This window comes from Plectropomus leopardus, chromosome 8, assembly GCF_026936395.1.
Source record: "Plectropomus leopardus strain MGB_pleo_1.0 chromosome 8, ASM2693639v1, whole genome shotgun sequence".
In the NCBI taxonomy this organism is placed as follows: domain Eukaryota; kingdom Metazoa; phylum Chordata; class Actinopteri; order Perciformes; family Serranidae; genus Plectropomus; species Plectropomus leopardus.
In genome coordinates, this window is record NC_142183.1 from 24,712,688 (window position 1) to 24,732,831 (window position 20,144).

Sequence of the window (20,144 nt, forward strand, 5' to 3'; positions counted from 1 at the left end):
GTTCCATGTGTAAAATCAGTGGAATGGCCCTTAAAAAATTCTACCACACATGAATGACCAGAAAAATGTTTACAGGTGTTGACAAGCAGACTACAATTGCATAGGCTTATGCAAGGATGGAGGTAATATAAGTTATAATGTTTTATTGTAATATTATTGTAATATTGTTTTTACATGTGTTGCTTTAACAAGGTCTTTTTATGTACTTGCACTTGCTGAGTATCGTTCTTTGTTTTTTTTAAATAATATTTTTCTGTTTATATTTTTCTACTTCTATAGTTTGGTCCTACCAGGACCAGTACAAAAAATGTATATTTAAAAAAAAAAAGTAAATAAAAACAAAAAAACTGCCTTTGCTTAACCAGTGGTTGCTCCACCCATCTCGCGCTACCTGGCCAGCACGTGACTAAATCAATCACGTAGTGCGTGGTGGGCGTGGCAATGCTTAATTCAAAATTCAAGAGGCGACTCAGCTTAACTTCTGCATTCACCGGAGACCGTTCCCCTTTTTTTTGACGTGTCTGAGGACTTTTCTTATATTTTGGATTATTCCTGTCACCGCTGTGTCTGCAGAGCGTCTTTCAGCTCAAAATGTTTGAAAACTTGGATGAGTGCGTGGGACAGAGAGGACGAGTGGACTGGTTATGGTGGGACCGGTGGACTGGACTTTTGCGTTGGGAATTAGCAGAGAAGTTGGACCCTCAGCAGACGGAGGAGGACTTGCCGTTTCACAGGACTCACGTTCAGTCAGGTTAGTCCAACAACACACTCGTTTTGACGGTCATAGCCACAGAAAAGTGGTTGTAACTGTCTGTTGGTGTTGCTAGCTGTTGCTAGTTGCATGTACGCGCACTTGTGTGAATACTGCGCAGCTCTACGCAAACTGCGCAGCTCTTAGTATTGGTTGTACTTGTGGCTCTTCATGTTGATTAAAGGTTACTACAGCTGCTCTTTTGAGGCTTACTACAGCTGCTTCAGGATGTCTGCTTTGGTGATGTTTTATTCGGCTGTTTACTTGGAGTGGCATAATGTTTTTGCACCCGCTGTGGTGACCACATAATTTGTATATATTCTCTGTCTTTTGTGTTTAATTGTCTGTGTTTTGACCTGTTTTCTGCTTTTTTGCGTTCTTATATGAGGTTGTATAATTGATAATCAGATGTGTGCACACGCTGCTAGAGGCCATCTATAGAAAGTGATAGTTTGCTCGTTTGGACATAAAGTCCCTGTGGTGTGATGTGACATGTTAATGCATTGTATTTTGTAGCGTAAATGTCCTCTTATAAAGCTGAAACGTTGCTCAGAGTTAGGATAGGGCCATATATCGATATTATATGGATATCATGACACTAGAAATCATTGAAAATTTTGGATCGCAATATTGTGACAGTTGTCTTTTTCTGCTTTTAAAGGCTGTGTTAAAGAACAGTGATGTAGCAGTTTTGTTATTTGGCTTATACCCATTTAGTCATTATATCCACTTTACTGATGATTATTTATCAAAAATCCAATTTTTTGATATTGATATTGCAACAATAGCCTACTTTAACATTGACCACTGGTGTCTTCACAAAATAGTCAAGGTATTTTGTGAAAATGTCATGATATTTTATATTCTCCATACTGCCCAGCCCTCAGAGTTTGTTTTAACTGGCTTACTTGTTATTTATATCCAAGTATATTTTTAAGTGAAAGTACTGTAAAGTACTCCAGTGCTCTTGTCGTCCCATTTATTGAAGACAAGTTGTGTGAAGCCTTTTATGGCTCCAAAGGGTACTACGTCAAATCTGATAAATTGCATAAAGGGCAGATAAAGTGATGTTACTTGAGTTAGGATCAGTTGGGGCTGAAAACTTCAAATCTGAAAATGGTAAAAATCTGAGGGTGTGGACTTGTAAAGAGGTGAGCTTTGTATAACGGTAACTTGCTGCTTGAGGCCTGCGACTCATATTTCCAACCAAACTGTCTGAGATCATGTTGCATTGTGGGTAAGGTAGGCACCGGCTTTTGAAAAGGGGGAAAAAAATACATGACATAAATAAGACGATATCTCTGGTTTCTGCAGCATTGATTTTGGTCTTTATTTTAAACTGTGTAATGTCATAGAAGTGTAACACTGAATCAGTGAAGCGCTATTTTAATAGTTTTCTCATCCTTTCCCCTCTTAAACTCAAAGTGGAATACATGTGAAATACAATTTTTAAATAATGAAAACATATGCGGCAAGCATGGGGGTGTGTAATCACACGAGTGGTCTTTGGTGAGGGGATGAAACAGTCACTGTTAACCAAAAGATGTGAGCCAAGCAAAGTGTCTTACCAAGACACAGCGACAAGATTAAAAAGCCTCTATTAAATAGCTCATTCACTGCAGAACATTTTAACATCCAACCAACATGCTTGAGCTGCTGGCCGTCACCCAGCCAAAGAAGTAGGCCACAAGTCTGGCCAGTTTTTGGCTAATTTAAGTTCACTCTGAATGTAGTGACTTTTAAAATCGGTAACCGTGGTAGTATTACTGACAACAACACGGTCATTTATTACAGCTTGTTGCTAGACATAGAAACAAACAGCTTCTTCATTTGCTTTCTTCTGCTCGCTTGTCGTTTGAAAACTTCATTTTTCCGCGCATATGTCCAACTTTTAACAACATGAATTTGCCCACCAGCCTTCCAAACAGTGGTGGGCCATCCTGTTATTTACCCCCACAGTGTATTAAAATGCAGAGCAAGGAAATCATAATGAGTTTTTGAATCGCAGTTCCTGACCAAAAGTAGGAGGCTGCAACTGCAATTTCCATTTTCATTTGCAGAGACTCAGAGAAATGCCTTCTCTGCTATGTGCTAATATGCGGTGTCTTTTTTTTTCAGTGCACGCATCTAAGATATTGTTTTACAGTAATTAGACTTCACGCTTGAGCGATTCCTTGTTTTAATTAAATGAAACTCAAACGGAACAAGCATGCCAAAAGTGTGTTTTCAAGGGAAGAGGGCTACTGCAGAAATAAAACAGGTTCTCAGGTATTGATTTGTCTGGAGGTGTAGGAGACAACTCTCCTGGCTATCCGTCTGAGGTGGCTTTTGACCCGAGCAATGACAGGGTTAGAACCTGCACTGCAGACAACAAGCGGCAAGCAGCGAGCGGCGAGTAATGAGCTGCATGTTGGCTGTCTTTGTGTTGCTGAAAGAAGGATTTTGTTTTTTCCTCTCACACCCCTGTTTCCCTCTTGTCCCTTCAGATGCTACTCTTAAGAAAATTGCTCTCATATGAAAATAGCACGCCATTCTTTTGTTCCTCCAATAAAAGATGTAACAGCTGCTTCTCAGGGAGTGAATTCTAAATGAGGCTTGGCATTGCCCTCCGCTGTCAGATCCCTCAATGACCTCTACTTCTCCGGCTTCCCAGCTCCGCTCTCCCGCCTCCTCCTTCCCTCTGTCATCCTCCACCTCTCTGCTCTGTCTCCCTCTACTCCTTAAGACGAGCCCCTTGTGTTGGGCGTGTTGACAGGGCTTTCTCACTTGGATGCAACCAGAGGGAAGCTGATGTGTCCCGGGTCGTGCAGAAGCATCACGGCATGTGATGGCACCTCAGCCTCTGCTCTTAACAGAATCCACAGGAGTGCCTGATGTGGGAGGGAAATGAAAAAAAAGAGGAAGTAGGCTCCTCAAAGAATTCCTGAACAATTATTGCTGTAGTGTGGATGAGTTGTGATGTGTTTGTGTCACAGCGCTGGGATTAAGGTCCTAAGTGTTCTGGTTGTCCCACTTCTGATTGCTGCTGTCGGACCTGATCGCCGCAGATCAGCTCCAGGTGACACCAAGGGACATGGCAGAGCCAAAATCCCCCATGCAACCGCCTGAACCTTGCAGCCATGGTGATTCAGAGGCAATTCTCATGCTGAATAAATGATTCATCCTCTGTAAAACCCTGTGATTGTTAGAGGAAGATAGGAAATTGTGTTTGCACTGTTTATCGGCACGTGGGTAACAGGAGGATATGATTATTGAATGACGGCATTTCTGAACATACAATGTGAAACAGGGAGATACGGAGCAAGGGAGGGGGAGCAGCCGAATAGAACAGTGGAGATGTGACAGAATCAGGGGATGTGTGAAAAGGGAGGAAACCAGGCTGTGGGAAGAGATTTAGGCCACACTGTGTGTGTGTGTGTGTGTGTTTTTTTTTTTTTTTTTAATCACTTGCACAATATGCAGCATGTCTGCTACCTCGGATGTCCAGCTGCTGCTGTTCTCCTGGGTAACACAACTGCAATGAAATTATGCTGTGACTCTCTATGCAGAACATGCTATTATTCTCCCAAAGCAACAATCTGATCATTCAGCGTCCCTAACGAGCAGCTCACAAATCCCCAAGTCTTTGTAGTATTTTCCTGGATTTTGTAGCAAAATGAGCTGAGGGATTAAATCAGCTTAACCTTTCGCCAGTAATCATAGGTGATTATAAGCATTTGGACATCCTGTTATTCAGAATTATAGAGAGGGGTGGCCAGGTAGGCAGTAATTATACTGCAGAGGGTTGTCTGACTTATATGGTAGATTTTTGTCCCACACAATTTTCAGCTCAAAAGGTAAAAGGTTCAGCTGGACTGCAATAAAAAGAAATCACTGGGCTTATTTACAGCAACCAGGCTCCATTTTTATATTAATAACACAGTAGCAAAATCAATAAAACCCCTTTCCCTTTGGAAGATATATTTTATTGGAAGCACTCATCCAACTAGGCTCCAGCGTTACTTTTTTCCTGGTTCCAACCTAGCAGATGGATTTTCTAAAAATTTCAGCAAACAGCTTTTTTTCCCATCTTTGTTTCCTTGACAACACGTCTAAACAAGGAATGGTCTCCCAGACAACGAGTCTGAAAATACCACAAATATCTGTGTATGTGTGTGTCTGTGTGCGTGTGTTTATGTGAAACAAGAGGTGAGAGAAAAGGGGGAGGACATTGTTGTGTGCATGGCATTTTCTTCCTGTTGCATTTCCTTTTGCGTGACAACGGCCTTATGTTTTGATAGATCAAACCTGTGCATGTGTGTGTATGTATATATATATATATATATTACAGCGCCCTCACAGTCTGCAGTGATGGAGTAATGGAGTAAAAGGAACACTGTTCAGTCAAAGTCCTGCCCTGAACTGTTAATCGTGGTCCTTTCCAGGAAGAGAAACATGCCAGAGCATGCTAGCAAAACCCCTTTTCATCACCAGCACAATACTCTGTGTGAAACAAATAGTATTTTTGCTAGATATGGACTGGAATATGCTGCCCTCGCTGAGAATGCACATCCCCATCTCAGATCCACTCACGGCTAACAGGGCCAACAATTCATTTCTTCGTCTGTTATTGACCCGTCCTCACTCCTGTAGATGACTGCATCAGCCGACAGGGTCTCTTTGTTTTGCTGGAAATTTCTTCATATCCCCCCTGCTCACTCTACTGTATCAGTAGTTATTACTAAGGATGTTGCTGTGGCTGACTCAGTGGAAGAAACGCTATTAAAGGGCTGATGGTGAGCGTTGTTTGCATTGAGGCGGTAATCAGCAGACTCGAGTGTGAAGCTATGAAGCCATCTGCCAGACAGAGAGGTCAATATAGAGGGTGAATGCGTTTGCACTTTCATTAACAGGATGGGAGACACAGATAGATCAAACTCTTAGTGGCCTCTGAGAATTAACACTACATTTCCCATAGCATAAAAAAAACAACAAAAGAAATGGATGGAGATAATCAAATCCAGGCACAAGGACCTGAGTGCCATTGATGAAAAGTGTTTCCTCTGTCAACAGAGTTAATTTTATTGATTTATTCATTCACAAAGACATAACTGCATATTGAGGCATAATAAATACATCCTACGTTCAAAGGAAGAACCTTGCACTCCCAGCAGAGTACAGACTAGTGGAAGCTGAGCCTCTGTTGTACTGCGTTTCTGCTGAGCTTCCACTGTCAGTACGGATTAGAGAGTAGCGAGCTGGAAAACTTCAGAAACAGAACAACACCTCTCGACACCGCCCCAAACTCGTAAAATATCTGCAGCCATGCATACAACAGACAGAGGGTTATGTTGTTATGTTATGTATGTTTAATGGCAGCCAAGGTGCGCATTGATATGTGAATTCAGAAGCTCGTTGTGTTTGAAGGTCTCCAAATGATTGAATTAGGGAGTCGGTGGGAGACAAATTTCAAGTATACTAAGTAATAAGTCTTATAAATGCATAGAAGGGGTGACAATATACTGAAAAATATTTTATTATTAAATTCAAGAACATACAATTGCAACAAATTCACTGTTGTAATTGTATATGTCAGCATAAACATAACAGTGTGACTGTCTGACTTCCACATACGTAGAACAAGTTTCCTTTCCACAACCATTAAATGGCCTGAGTTTCATACTTGTTTGCCAAAGTTAACATTCTTCTGCTACCTGGGACAGTGCCTATTGAGTTACGTTCTCAGTTCTTCAAAAGTTTTAGAGAAATATTCGAATACACTTCACATCAGTAAACAATTTCTGACATGTCCAAAGAGAATGTGTTAATGTCTTCCCTGCCTCTTTGCATAGTCTGTCTCTTTGCCCGACTCAGTCCAAATCAAAACAACATCCAGATCAAAGTTGTTGTAACTCTCCAGGGAGGTATGGGAACATATTTTCTCAAAATAAGACATTTTCCAGACATAATCAAAAATTTGCTTGTATCTGAAAAAAATTGAGTCTGGGATATTATGTGCTCTCTGCAGCCGCTCACACAACATAAAGTGCCCATCAAAGTACATAGCACTTATGTCCTTGAAACCCTTAAGATACTCTTCTATTTTTGTTTTGAAAAAGTGGGTCATGTTTCATGTTGTAAAGAGCAAAATATTTCTCAATCTGCCGTATGTTTATCATTACACTGCAAAATCTACTGAGTTCAATGTGAAGACACGTTATTAACTTTTTACACAAAAGACCATAGATCGAAGGTGCAACTTATATTGTGGCATTGTGCTGTACAACACATTTTAGGTAAAAACAATTTTGGTACTTTTTTTTTCAAAATCATGTTTATTTCATACTTTTATCGTTTTAATGTTTATTTTCATACTTTATTTACTATTTTTACACCCATGTGCTAGCAATAGCCATGGCCCATGTTTTCAGGTTATCTGTGTGTCCTTCAAGTTCTCATAAATGCAATATTTCAAGAATGCCTCAGAAGAATTTCTTCAAATTTGGCATAAATGTCCACCTGGACTCAGACAGTGATTATATTTTGGTAGTCAAAGATCAAGGTCATTGTAACCTTGTGCCCATCTCATTCTTGTGAACACAATAACACCATGAAGGAATTTCCTTAAATTTAGTGGTCAAAGATCAGGGTCACTGTGACCTCAAAAAACATGTTTTTGTTGCTAATAATGACAACATTTTACACAAATGTTTAGTATTATAAAATAATGAAGTGATGACATATTGTATCCAAAAGGTCAACTTCACTCTGACATCATTATCTCATACAAAAACACTTTTCTGGCCATAACTTAATGTCATAACTCTGGAACAGAAGGTGAGACATTTGGTCAGATACTGAATTGCTGACACTAATCTTGTCTGTCCATCTTGAAACTGTCCTGATATATAGATCTTCTGTGCTGCTGGGGAGAAGATGTGTGTGGGAAGCATTGGCATTTTAGAATTTGTAGCTTCTTTGCGGCCACATCCATATTTGAAGCATTGTTCACTGTCATGGCTACATATGAGTCTGGACAGATATGGATGTACACTGTAACTGCAACTTGACTGGTATGCAGAGGCATACAACTGCACAATGGTAATTCTAGTTTCTTGTTTGCTCAAATGGATTTTATTTAACAAAAACATACAATAGCAACTTCAGAGTTTTTGACAGCTGATCATTGATTTTTCTTCATTGAATGTGTTGTCAAGGAGAGCTGTCAAAAATGTGCCAGCTTACAACTTCAGCACCGTACAAAGACAGCATATCTGCAGATTAGTTTAAAGTAAACATAAATAACAAATGAAAAATACATCTATCAACTTAATTCAGTCTTTGGAATGGTTAGTGATCATGATAATAACAATAATAATAGTAATGTAAGTGTTTTTCTGTTTATGAGGTAAATATGAAAAATCACTGGTATCCTTTTAAAATAGTTGTTTTTCCACTAGGAATTTCTTTGCTGGTCCAACCAAGAGAGAGACTCTAATATGAGCCACCTTTAGATCCCAGTGGTACCTGTTCACTGCAGGGAACCAAAAACGCAGGTGAAAACCTGGTGAAACTAGATGTTTCACAAAGTTTTATTCATAACTTTTGAGCCAATCCCCCACTGTGCATAATGAATTATCAATGTTACACTTTTGCTGCCGGCATTCCCCATATACAACATGGCAGAATACGCTCGATTGTGGCAGCACACACTCCAGCATCCGGTAAATATTCATATGGCCGTACAGGTGGTAATCTGAGTAGAGAAATATCTGTGACCACTACATCTGTCAGTTCAGTTTGCGGTGCATCTGGCCTGTGTTGTACCGAAGCCAGTTTCTCTAAATAAAGACAGACTTCTTGCATCCCCAGCTCCCACCCTCTGTTCTACACACAACACTTCCGCTCACCAGTGCCAAGCAGCCCAAATTAAATCAGGCTTAAATAAGATATATCTCCATCTCTGTATGCGAGGGTAGACTGATCCCCGCAGCAGCGCTCTGACATTTCTCTCAGGCCGCAGGACGCCTCTGAAGGATTACCTCAGTGGGAGTGGGCTGCATAGCCCATGACGACTCACTCTATTGATAGCCGTGGCAGGTACACCTCAGCAAGGAGCCCTTGTGCGGCCTGTGGAGAGAAGTGAAATGAGTATAAATTGTGGGTGTCAATTCCAAAGGGGAAAGCTGGTCATCTGTAAAAGAAAAGATGTACGAGGACATAAGGATGGGTAATTCCACTCCTCTGCCAAGAGAGGACGTGGAGGAGATGACATTCCCTCCTCTGGCCTGTGACGAGACTTTAGAGTTTCTTCTAGTCTTCTTTGGCCTTTTTTGAACCTTTAACTTCCTTTTTCTTACTTGCTCTTTAGGTTTCATCTGCACATATCCAGACTTTAGCCCCAGACAAGCAGACAGTCAGACAGATACAAACACAGACATGGACACACACCCCCCTATTGATTTGCCTTCTGATTTGTGCACCGGTGAGCCATTGTTTCTCCGTGTTAGAAAGTGAAGGGAGCGATGACCCAACTATCAATCAAGAGTAAGACAAAAGCAACACTTTCTTCCACAGCAGGCATGCTCACTATTTGTCAGGCGACGCATCGCATTCTCAAGGTCGCATCAAACTGACGGCTGTGCCAAAGCAAATGTTGAACACCTTTTGATGCAGCCTTTACAAATTTGTTTAATGAGGAATTGATTTTCACCCCTTCTTCTCCTCCTCCTTTTTTTTTTGTGAACGAGGCAGGCTGTCCCTCAGGCCTGGTAACAGCAGGCGGTTCAGCTCCACAGGAGCAACAATCAGACAGAGAAGGAGAGCTGCTCACCCCGAGAACAGGCAGTAAGGAGCTGCTCACTGGGCGGAATGACTCACAGACAGGGCCATTCAGACGCACATGATGATGGCTGCAGCCTGCCTCTTTCACAACCACACCAGGCAGCTGGGCACGAACGGATAGACTCCTCCGATGCTAATGTGTTGTAGCCTAATGTTGTGGAAACAGATGGAGCTCAGTCATCAGGGTTGAATGAAACCGTAGACGAGAGAGGTGGAAAACATGCTTCGGACTGTGAGTGATCTCATGAAAACATCAGAGGGATCAAATACATCAGGTCTGCTGCTTTTAAGTTTGGCCGCCTGGACGGAAGAAATATGAATAAAACATGTCGGAGGTCTGAAGTAACATGGCTGCCAACCAAATGGGAGGTTTGGAATTTCTAAGCAAAACATTTATTCATGACTGGCGCGGTGAATACAAAATATTGTTTAAAGGAGGAGAGCGGCTCTGACAGGAATAGTGAAATACAATTGATGGATCGCAGCATTATTGATTGGTTAAACACAGGGATTTTATCTGCCATTGACTGAAATGCGTATAAATCATCATCATCATTTCTATTCTGTTCAGCAGCCAATGAGGAAAAAATGCCAAGGCGAGAGGATGTCATCTCGGCTAAAGAATGCATTTGGCCTTCTTACCCTTTTATAATAACTCAGAAAAGATGGTCAAGTCTTTCTAAATGGGTTAATGAAATCTCAGACTTTACCCAGCTGAGGAAGAGGCTATCGATCCCGCTGTGGGGAGGAAATCCTATATCACCGTGCCAGTTCAGATTAATCATTGGACGAGCTGTATGACATTACTTTGCATAATGGAAGCGATCACACCCTCTCTGAGAGAAGTTTGGAATAACGATCGGGGAACGATCACTCAAAGTCTGAAAACAGGTACAACAAATAGAAATGAAAGTCGTGAGATTGTCACTTCGTAGAAGAGAAATTAAATTATTTCAAAAGTTTCTCGCCTCTATTTCATCTCACTGTTTGTCTTGTGAATAATGGGCACACTGTGTCAATGGTAGCTAGAACAATATGTTCCAGATAGTGCAGTGAGTGGCTTGATTATTTTCATGAGAAAATTACCATTTTTTTTCCTCCACAACAAACATCTTTGATTGACCTACTGGCTCTGTTGGGTCATCCAGCAAATCAATGCCTTGCAACACTCATGCAGGAAATTTTTCCGGATATTGCCTCGACTAAAGGAAGGAGAAAAGAAAGTAATTTTTGTTTCATGAGAAAGTGTCCCTGAACAGTCGGGATTGACATGTCTTCAGACGCGAGCAACTCGAGGTGCGGATCTGTCACCAGTGATCCACACTAAGCCCCGGCAGAATAAGCTGGGGATTGGAGTAACTAGAAGTCCAGCTGGGGAGGATGTCTTCGCTGTGACATTGTAGACTATGACAGGCTCCTGTTCTGCCACAGACAGGTAGAATTTATGGAAATGGAAGTGGAGTGTTGAGACGGATGGGAGCTGATCATTGTCTGTCCCATGCAGCAATCAGGTGAAACCCCGTAGGGCTGAATTTAAAGCAAATGTGCCCTATAAATCTCCAGGTTTCCCTGGGCCACCTAATGAAAACTAATAGACAGACTGTGAAAGGAGCCATCCATCCTGCTACTTTCCTCGTCCAATAACGGGTTACTCTCCAGTTGGCGGCGAGGTTAAGCTATAAAGTGTTTACACGCAAGTTCCTCTGGGGGAAGTCATGTTAAAAGTAAACAAGCTCAAAACATGGCTTCTTTAACTATTAATGTCAACTAAATATAGATCACAGCTTGTGTTAAATATGGGGCTCACTATCTTTCTTAACATATTGTGACAAACACAGCTTGAGGAGAAGGAAACGATGCCTTCTAACTGTACAGTGTCCTGCAGTCATTTATTTATATATATATATATATATATATATATATATATAGATGTAATAGTTTTTCATGTATTTTCAGCATAGTAACCAGATCAACAGTTTCCCCAGGAATTGGAAAATGGAAGTATATTTCCGTACATATCCAGGTGTAAGCACCTATGCATGTGTGCACGTTGGATGTTAGTGTGCACTCCTGTGCGCTCAGTAATAACATTTTATTTCAGAGAGTAGGGACTGGGGCCCATCCTGTGTGGCACCACAGGGGAAGAGGCAGAGAGAGAGGGGAAGGAGCGAGGGGGAGACGGGGAGGCTGTTGGTGATCTCAGCCTGCAGATAGGCACCACGAAGACGTTCCCAAATAGAATGTGACTTTGATTTCTCACCTCATTTCACTCTCAGCTGTCAGATAGGTTTCTGCTCAGATGACATCTCCGTCACAACGATGCGCAAAAATGTGGAACGGCTCAGAAATGAGGCAGCTGCTGCCAGGCAGTCTCCATGACATCATCACCTCCGCTGCTCTCCTGTGACTCAACAACACTGACAACAACAAAACTTAAGCCGCAGCCATGCAAATGATGCACTGCACCTGTCTACCGCCCCCACCCACCCATTGTTCCCCCACCTCGGCATCTTTGTCTGCTTCTCCGTCCCCCCCTGTGAGCAGCCTGACCTATTTATCTGTGATGTTGTATCAGCGTCTTGGTTTTACCTGTGCAGACACGTTGATGCACAGCCATCGTCTCCTCAGGGTCTCACATCGCAGCTCTGTTAGCACTGCAGTATGTTCTTTGAAAAAGTTAGACATTGCTGAGATCATAATATGTTAGGGAATTTACTTTTTGAGTATGTTTTAATATATAAACTACTGGCACCCCTTTCTGATAAGAATCCTTTTATAGGCTTGTAACTAATGGCCTTATTAAATAGTTAATAGGTAACTTATAACTTCTTTGTAAGCAACTAATAAGGGCAGATTTTAGGTTGCTTGGGTTTGAAAAATCCCTTTTTATTTTTTAATAATGCAGTTATAAATCGGCGCTGTGCCATGAAAACAATGCTTCTCAAAATGTGATGATTTAAAATGTTTCAGAGAAACAGATTTCCTGTGAGGGTGGAGAAAATTCCCCAATACAAGTAAATAATGCATAAACCATTTTGAAAAATGTAGCTAATAAAAAGTTGACATTTTGAGATACATGCACACAACAGCGACAAGATGCGGGTAATCCATCTCTAAATGCTCACGGGTCTCCCACTTTCTAATAAGTCAAGTCCACAGTTAAAGCTACAGTTGGTAACTTAATATGAAAATAAGTTGTTGTCATATTTGCTGAAACTGTCATTATATTCTAAAAGAAGTACAGCCTAACAGTTTGACCGCAGTTCACGAGCAGTGATTGGTATGATTGACAGATAAGTTAGAGACTCCTTTATTCTGACTGGTTGTTTTTGTTAATAGGTGTAATGTTTTTAGAAGGCAATAGAGTAGGTAGAGGAATATGATTTTTTTCCCCACACATTATCTGTCTCAACAACAGCTTTTAAACTGTTGATAAGTCAATATCAGCGAAAGTTTTAAATAATCAAGCTGTAAATGTTAATGATATGCTAATAAGTGGATTCTGATCCAAATTGTCTGCAGTGAACTACACAAAGGGAGTTTTCTGAACCCAAATGTTCTTATTAAAATATTTGTAAATTATGTATTGACTTTAAATACAACTGTTAGTTACAACTTACTGTATAAACTGTTAAAGGGTGCCTAATTACAAAGTAGCACATACATTCTAATATGAAAAGATAGATTCTTGGCATCCATGTATTTATACAGTATTGTCACACAAAATCTTGCGACACTGTGCTTTATCGAATTTTTTTTTCTCCCACCCCTACATGCCTCTCACTTGTTCATCCAATGTGTCAAATTTAGCTTTGTGCTGCACATAGTGATTCCACATAACATATAGATCTACTGTAACAAGGAACACTGGATGTTCAGACACTCTTCCATGTGTTGTAGGTGTATAATTCACATCAAAATGTGTTTACAGGATCTCAGATGGTGTCAGCTGAAGGTGTCCCTGGTGGAAAATGATGAAAAACAACAGCAACAAATAGCTATTTCCAGCTAAGCTCAAACCTCCTGTGCAGTCTGACCACATACAATAAATAAGATATGTGTCTCGTTCTGTAACGCTATCCTGTCACCGCTCTCGACTGTGTTCTCATCTTGAATCCCGAGGGGGGTCAAATAGGACTGGGGAGTATAACCCAAGTCACTGGCAGGCTGACCGGTGCAGTGGATAAACTAGCTCAAACTACAGTAGCTGGACATGGATTTTTTTAGCCATCAGGGACAGTGCTGCAACAGTATCTACTAGAGCCGCCTAGTGAGAACATATCTGACTCACATCTGTGATCGTCCGGCTGGGTCTGTGTAAGAGACACCAGCAAACTGCTTCTGTCCTTGTGAGAGATTATTAGGGAAATGCAGACACTGAAACAATCTGCCTGCAGTTGCCGGACCAGGTCATTTTCAAACCTGTTAGCAGTCGCCCCCGTGGTGTCATGAGGCTTACATACCACCTGCTTGGTTTGTATTCTGACCAGATCTGCTCCACTTGGCGATGAATACTATCTCAATGAGACAGCTGGGTACTGGTAACTACTCTCCAATGTTTCATCAACAGGGATTCATGTGTTATTCATTTGCCTGGGCTGCTGGCCGGTGGCCATGTAATGACTGTTGATCACTGCAGTTGTGTACTGGATTGAGATTTTCGCCTTGGTAAATCCTGCTGTTCATTATTCCTTCGACATCCCTGAGCGAGACACACAGCTACGGTTTAAACCATATGAATAACCTAATCAAGTAGACATCCTCAGGAACTATAGCTGGCTTATAATCAAATTATAATCAAATTCTCATGGAGTTTAAAAAGCATCATAAAACTCTGCTCAATAATTCAAAGAGCAAATATGATATTACCAGGCCTTGTTTATAAATCCAGCAGCCTGCCACCCATCAGTGAGCACTTTTTGCCCCTGAGCAACTCTGGCTGGTCCTACAGCTGCAGAAGTCGGAGAGGGCTGGCAGCCACAATATTAAAAAGGGAAAACCACTTGCTGGTTCTGCAATATAAGTGTAAATATGGGCACCTTAGAACAGCTGGGTTATGAATAATGGAAGCAGGTTGCCCTTGGTATTCATGGGAGGGGGAACATTCTGCCACTCAAAAACAGAGAGAGAAAGCTCACAACCTCGCGCTGTACTTCTCTTTTCCTCAGTTCCTGTTTGCACTCATGGGCGTCAGACCCCGGTCAGAAGTGAGGCAGCTGCAGTAACACTGCCGGATGCTGCAGGCCTTTGGTTGAATTCACTTGTCTTTCTTATCCCCTTTTTCCCTAAGAGATGCATCTAAAATGCTGCTGAAGAGGAGTCCGTTGCAGTTTTTGACGTTAAATAAATATACAGCACACTTCTTTTGCCGGCGAGCATAGAGAATAGAAAGAGAGGTCAGATGCTGCAGGGTGCAAGGCATTGCAGAGGGGTTATTTAACAATGACATTGCTGATCATTTCACAAGTAGAAATAAAACACCCCCCACAGCAAACTGCGATCAAACTTAGAGGAGCTCAGGAAGGAAAAATATGTTTTTCTCGTACTCTTGTTTCTTAAAGCCTTCTAAATTGTCCATATTGATTTTTTTTTCCATTAACCGATTACTGTCTCAGTTCTGAATTACTGTTTGTGCACTGCTGAGTGGGCTGCCTCAGCCGGCGGGGTCAGCTGTCTCATTAGACAGTAGTTAGTCAGACTGGGCTGAAGAGTAAAGACCGAATCAGTATAGATGACTTCTGATAAGTTGCTGTTGACAGTGAACATTCAGAGTTTACTGCTGAACTCTTTGACTAAGGAACTTTAGAGCCTGTTTCAGTATTGAAAGCATACTGTGTCTGTGTTGTTAAACAAGGTTCAGACTTTCAAAATGACAGGATGTAATGGCCAGCTGCTCTTCAACACACAAATGAGTGAAGAATGTATCCACAGCTAAAACTGCTTAAATGCACAGACTTCAACCACTAAAAAGGAAGAAAGGAAGGGAAGGTAAAATCAACCTCAGTTACTCCAAGTGCTACATATCCGAGGCACAGTAATTTAATTTTGTGGTGTACCAACTTTTTTTTAAGCCTTCCTCATTTACTTCTGCTTCTACAATGACTTCTGACAGTGCAAAGATCACCAAATTCTCTATTTTCTTCTGGAAAAGTGGTGGAGAATGCAATAACTAGAATGATAGTGGAGACTGATCAAACCATGAGTTATGTCACTTTTAAAATTGACACAGAAATGGCACACCAGCTCTGAGCTCATGTCATTAGCTCCTGGTTTTATAACCCCAATTCCAAAAAAGTTGTGACACTGTCTAAAACTCAAATAAAGATGGAATGCAATGATTTGTAAATCCTTTTCAACCTATATTCAGTTGAATACAGTACAGAAGCAAGTTGTTTTTTTAAAATAAATATATGCTCATGCTTAATTTGATACTTGCAACATGGTCCAAAAAAGTTGGGACAGGAGCTTGTTTATCACTGTGTGACATCAACTTTTCTTTTCAATACTCAGTAAGGGTTTGGAAACTGAGGACACCAGCTGTTGCATTTTTAAAAGTGAAATTTGTCTCCATTTTGAATTGATATGTAGGGATTTTGTGTCTTAACGTGGGACTACCCTATATGTGATTAGACGTCATGCAAGAGTCACCAATAAATAATTAATAACTATTAAAAATAATGATTAATTATGATAAATAACGAGACTTAATTTGAATTTAAATCATCTCGTGGGGCACCATTCCTGGAAAGAGAAAAATGATAGCCGATGAATGAAATAGAAAAGGGTGAAGGATTTCGGAGCTGTAACAGTAGTTGGCAATTTACTCACATTCGTATATTAAACTGACAGCCATTATGATTCCAAAACATTTATTCATAAAGAAGTAAAGCAAAACAAAACACGCAATATATCATAACTGCTAATATAGGCTATACAAGTAAATATAGTGTAGATGTATGAATGTGTGTGTGTGTGTGTGTGTGAGAGAGAGAGAGAGAGCGAGAGAGAGAGAAAGAAAAGGTGTGTGTTGGTGTGAGCGTGAACACACCAAGAGACAGAGGTGAATTGAGTAATAACAGAAGCTACAATGAGATGTGAGATTCAAAGATGGCCGTAGAGTGGGGAAGGCCTGAGCTGACCATGTGGTTGGTCAGAGAAATGAACAAAGAAAAGACGGGAACTTTAAGTTCCTTCTCTGTGTGCTTCTGTCGAGAGCAACAGAATATCCTCAGTTTGGTATTGGGTGTTGACCAAATTGTTATTTTAAACATCGGTGACAGTATTGGCCCAGAATTTCATGTGCATCAGTACATCCCTAATAAAAAGCACAATAACCAATGGCATTATCGTTTGTTATATGCTAGACCTGTATAAATGTAGTAAAAAATGTTTATTTTTTGTTTTTTGTTTTAAGAACCTTTGCTTTCATTGTGTCCCTTACTACCCCCTGCCCAGAACCTAAGCCATTGCTCTGATTTATTTTAATTTTATGACAGCTATTTTAACTGATTGTCTGTGTGCATGTGTGAGTCTGTGTGAGTATTAAGTGTGAGTAAAAGGAAGCAGAGAAAAATTTCTCATTTATCTTGGGGCAAAAACCTGAACCAAACATGATGTTCAAATAAGTTTCTGCAATTTGAACGTTCATTGATCTCTTAATAACTTTTGTCTCATCACGTAGTCCTCAACTAACTGAGACATAATTTTAGTCCAATTACCTTTTGAATGTCACGGTGCTTAGCAGGTGCTTTGTTTCCCCCACGATAAATAGTTTTTTGTCGCTGATATCATCCATTAAAACTAAAATTTGTCTTCACTCTGGGGCTACAGGGGGAAATCAGAGTGCTATATGTACTGTACTTTGCAGTGACTGCTTTGACTGCTAATATGATTTGTAAGAGGAGCATAAGATGTAACATCCCATTGCGGCCGACACATTTGAATACAGAGTCGAGCGATTAACAGAGAAATCATGCATGAGTGAGCTTGCTTACCAATCTGCTCTGTGTATTAGCCAAAACATCCATATATTAAAGCTTGCTGAGCCTAATGAACATCCCGCTCTTATTGATGATCCCATTGTTGTGTGGAGGAATTTACATAATCGCTGCTTTTCTTCGATTAAATTTGCCTCCGTTAAAACATACTCCTCTTCTTCTTCACTTTAGCTGAGACGGTAATATTGTCTCGTATATGTTTGTATTTTGAGAAGATTTAAAAAAACAACAATTTTTCTTTAAGTCTTTTTTTAAAGAAATTGCATGCAGTGGAGTACAAAGTGTTTTTTTTTCCCCTACACCAGTTTCTACTCCCCGTGTCGCATCATCATTATATCTCACAATATTTTCTGCTGAGACAGGGACTTGCAGAGAGTGTTTTTATGTTCTGGGGAGTGGAGAAGGCGGAGGGGGATGAGGAGGAAGGAAGCCGAGAGATAATAGTTTGAAGGCTGTGTCAGTCGTAGGCAGGCTTCAGAAAACATCAGGGCAGCATTCGGAGATAAAAACAGGTATACCACCCTATCATGTCCTCAGAGCAACTGCGCTTTGATATGTTCTAAAAAATCCATTGATGTCTCTGACAGCACTTTTCCCATTTTTTCCCTGCCCCTGTAATGACAGTATGTGATGCTCTGTGAATGTTAAATCAGGTTGTTTTAGTTCAGGATCTGTGAATTCTATCAAGTTTGCTCACTTTGATTTAGAAAAAAAACTTTTAAAGCTCAACCAATTACTAGTTAAATTAAATATAATGACTTGATTGATGTTATGACCGTTTCTCTTTAAAGACACAAAAATACAGAGAAGTAAGGTATTGGCTCCTGATTTCCACACAATTTTACTACTGAAAACTGTTTTCTTTTCTGTTTTGTCTGTATTTATTGTGAATTTGTATTTGGCTTTGTCGTCTGCAGTTGCAGCATGCTTTTTCTCTATATTTGGGTGTGTTTTCTATAGTTGCAGCATATCCTGTTATGCTGCATTTTTTGTTGTCAGAATGGTGAAGATATTTTTTTTTCTTAAAAAAAACAAAAGATTATTGTCTTGGGTTTAATCTGTTGTCATGTGAGTTATTTACTTGCATTGCATTGAGCCCACAGGGCCACCGTACAGTACACCAGTCCTAAAGAAATACATGTTTTTATAAGGGGTGTAAAGATACTGTACATTGATCTGGATCGATTCACGATTCTATGAGAAATGCTTTGATAGTATACAACATAAAAGCACTGATACATATCATCATCTTTAGTGTTACTTCGTGTCTCTTTATTTTCTGTACTGCGCCGATTTCGCCATTTAAATGGAATATTTGAGAGGTGCAGTCACAAGAGAAATTTGATTCAAATTCTTCAAATTGATTGGACTATTAAAAAGTGGGTGGGCTTAGAGTCTGCCAACGGTCTGCTGCTGGCTCCACACAGGACGACAAGGAAGAGATGAATATATTAGACGTTGGCCACATTGTGTCAGGAATGAAAAGTGAAAGTTTTTACTTAGTGATACACATCTTTTCCTCTCTCTCAATTTTGCATTCCTAGCTAGCTACTACATCCCACATGATGAGGTGCAGTTTTATGTGACTGGTGTGTGGCTAGTTGCCCAAAATCTCTTTTGATTGGATGAAGTTTTGCCAGTGCCCCTGAGAGTGGAAGATGACTCATAAAACTCTTGAAACTTGGTTTTACAGAAAGAGAAAAGACAAGTATTTGGATGTAAAAATACTCATATATATATTTTCATTTCATGGGGACTTGCAGATACACCTTTATTGTGACATCCCCATGGCATGTCTGTGTCATAATTTCTGTCAAGCATATCTCCTAATTAAACATTCAGACCATGCTAGAGGCCTAGTGTCAGGCGGCCAAGATAACGATAATGAGGATATTTACAGATATTATCTCTGTTGATTGTGACAGACTTTGTGGTATTAGCAAATATTGTGTCGTCCAAATAATCAAAATATCATATCAGAACAAAACTAGTTATTTACACCCATATTCAACATGGTTAGTGTAATTAATTTGTAATTTCTAAACAAGATGGCAAATATTCTATTATAACTGCTGAATATTGCTGAAGTGAAAATTAGAAAGATGACTGATGATGTAAAATTGTTAAAATACTATATACTGTTAACAATTGACAGTGAATCTGTGCTGCTGATAAAGATTTTATAGGAAGTTATTAAGAGATCGTATATGTGAAAGAGAACAATGACTTTCTGCTGTGCGATGGTCTGTCTAATGTCACTGTCAGTGAACTCATTTTAGCTTGTCAAGATTCAAACAGGGTCATGTACTCAAGCACATCATTATAAAACCATACATGCTCAGGCCACTGACAATACACACACACACAGAATGCATTATGCAGTTGCACATACACACAAAATGGCAAAATTCCTAGCGCAGCTGAATAGAGACCCATTTGCCAATTCTTGATTAATTCGTTTGTCCGTTTACTCAAACGCATGAGGAATTCAATTAATTCCATAAAGTGGAACAATACTAGGCCTAATCAAAATAAATGAATCCACAAAACCACATCATTGCTATTTATTACAA

General features: G+C 40.2%; 1 protein-coding gene across 1 annotated transcript in view; it reads left to right on the forward strand.

The window, feature by feature from the left end:
• Nucleotides 1-458: 458 nt before the first annotated feature.
• Nucleotides 459-20,144, forward strand: part of unc5a (unc-5 netrin receptor A) — a 308,725-nt gene continuing 289,039 nt past the window's right edge. The window contains exon 1 of the mRNA XM_088081238.1: nt 459-751. The gene's annotated coding sequence lies outside the window, so the exon portion shown is untranslated. The remainder of the gene's footprint in view (nt 752-20,144) is intronic.